The sequence below is a fragment of the Orycteropus afer genome, unplaced genomic scaffold (assembly GCF_000298275.1).
Source record: "Orycteropus afer afer isolate SDZICR_OR568_19922 unplaced genomic scaffold, OryAfe1.0 scaffold00461, whole genome shotgun sequence".
NCBI classification, from domain to species: domain Eukaryota; kingdom Metazoa; phylum Chordata; class Mammalia; order Tubulidentata; family Orycteropodidae; genus Orycteropus; species Orycteropus afer.
Window position 1 is genome coordinate 371,694 of NW_006922048.1, and position 1,995 is coordinate 373,688.

The window sequence follows — 1,995 nt, forward strand, 5'->3', positions numbered from 1 at the left end:
AAAAAAAAAAAAAAAAAAACTAAACCTACTGCCATCAAGTTGATTCCAACACATAGCGACACCCATTAGTTTTCCGTGGTGGTAAGTATTTACAGAAGCAGATTGCCCAGTCTTCCTTCCACGGAGGGGTTAGCGGGTTTGAATCACTAACTTTCTGGTTAGCAGTCACATGCCTTAGGCATCTACCAGAGCTCCTTACTGGCATACAGTAAGCGCTCGGTAAATGTGTAGCGAGGGCTGCTTCCAGGCTGTTATTGTTAGCCCTAACCAAGCTGGCCACAGCGTCCTCTCTTGTTCGTCACCTTTCTCATGCCTGTCTTCAGGCAGCAGGAGAAGGAAGCCCCCTCCCACTGGGAAACCACCTGACTGCTCTCCCCCACGCCCTCCCCGCTAAAAGTGTAGCCAAACCCACCGTGCTGTCATGGTGGGAGGAGGGATGTCGTGTCTTCCCGCATTTCTTTCCACAAACCCCTACAAGCAACTGGGGCGCTCTTCCCCGAAACCCAGGTGAGCTTCCTGGGGGAAGCCCACCTCTCTCTACGTCACAACCTGTCGGCGCCGCCCCGCCGCCACTCAGAACCCTAGGGGGCAGGGTTAGAGGCCGCACCCCACCCCCCCCAACAAAGGCCAAGGGTGCGTGGGGTCAGCCTGGGTGGGAACGAAAAGAAGCGCCGGGTTCTAAAGGGAGAAGCTATAGGGTTGAAATTTGTTCTACTTTCCTAAGATAGAGGTGGAACTGCCTGAGAGAATCGAGTGGTTGGTACAATGATGGGTGGGGCCAGAGAGGAGGAGGAGGGCGGGGCGGGGCCCTAAGGGGGCGGGGTCCAATGGAAGGAAGGGCCAAGCTGAGTTCCCAAGGAGGCGGGGAAAAGGGGCGTGGTTAGTCGTCACCACACGTCCTCAGAAGGCGGGGCTGGAGCGAGGGGCGGGGTGAGAACCTGGGTGGCTAGGGGGCGGAGCCTGTAGAGGCAGGGCCGGGTAACTGGGCTCGGCTTCCACCAGGTGTGGCCCAAGGAAGCTGCGCCTGGCTGGGGCAGAGAGGGAGGGCTCGCGAGTCACAGAGCCTTAGGCACCAGCTTCGTGGGAGCCCCGCGGGTCCAGCCCAGGTGAGCAGGGGAGCTGTAGGTCCGTCTAAGGCCATGGGATTATTGGGAGGGCAGTCTTCTCTTCCAAGTGGGCCACACCGGGTGGAAGGAAGGATCCGTGTCAGTCCACGCGTGTCCGCAGATGGAGAAGAGGTCACCGGGGCGTGAGTGGGTCCTTGGGCTACACGCATGTTCGCTGTACCTGGACACACCGGGGCGGGCCCCTCTCCATACGTATCCTGTGCAGCAGCGAAAATCTCTCTAGTTCTACTTTTCCACCTTTTTTTTAGGCCACAAATCAGATCGTGTCCCTCCCTGCCTTCAAATCTTTCCAGGAAGCTTGGGTTAAAATTCGAGGTCCACCATTTCTTGCGTGGCCTCGCCCCTGCCGGGCGCCCCTCCTGACCTCTCTGCTCCCTTTCATTACCTTCCAGCCACACTGGCCTCCTTGATGATTTAGAACATCCAGAGTCCAGAGCAAGCTTGCTCTGTGCTCTTGCTGTACCCTCCACCTGGGCCACCCTTTCTCCAAATCTTTGCATAACCGACTCCTTCTCTTACTGAGGCCTTGGGCCCCAATGTCACCTTGTGGGGGTGGCCTTCCTGAACACCCTATTTGAAGTAGCCTATCCCTCCCTCATTGTCCCCATCCTCATTACCAAGGGAAAATAAAAAACCTGTTACCTGCCAGTCAATTCTCACTCATGGCTACCCATCTGTGTTACAGACTACAACTGCCCCATAGCTGTTATCTTTATGGAAGCATGCCAGGTCTTTCTTCCGCAGATCACCGGGTGGGTTCTAACCACCAACTTTTAGGTTAATGAACTCAAAAACAAGCTCACTGCCATCGAGGTGATGCTGTAGAGATCCCCATTGGGTTTCCAAAGTGGTAATCATTACGGAAGTA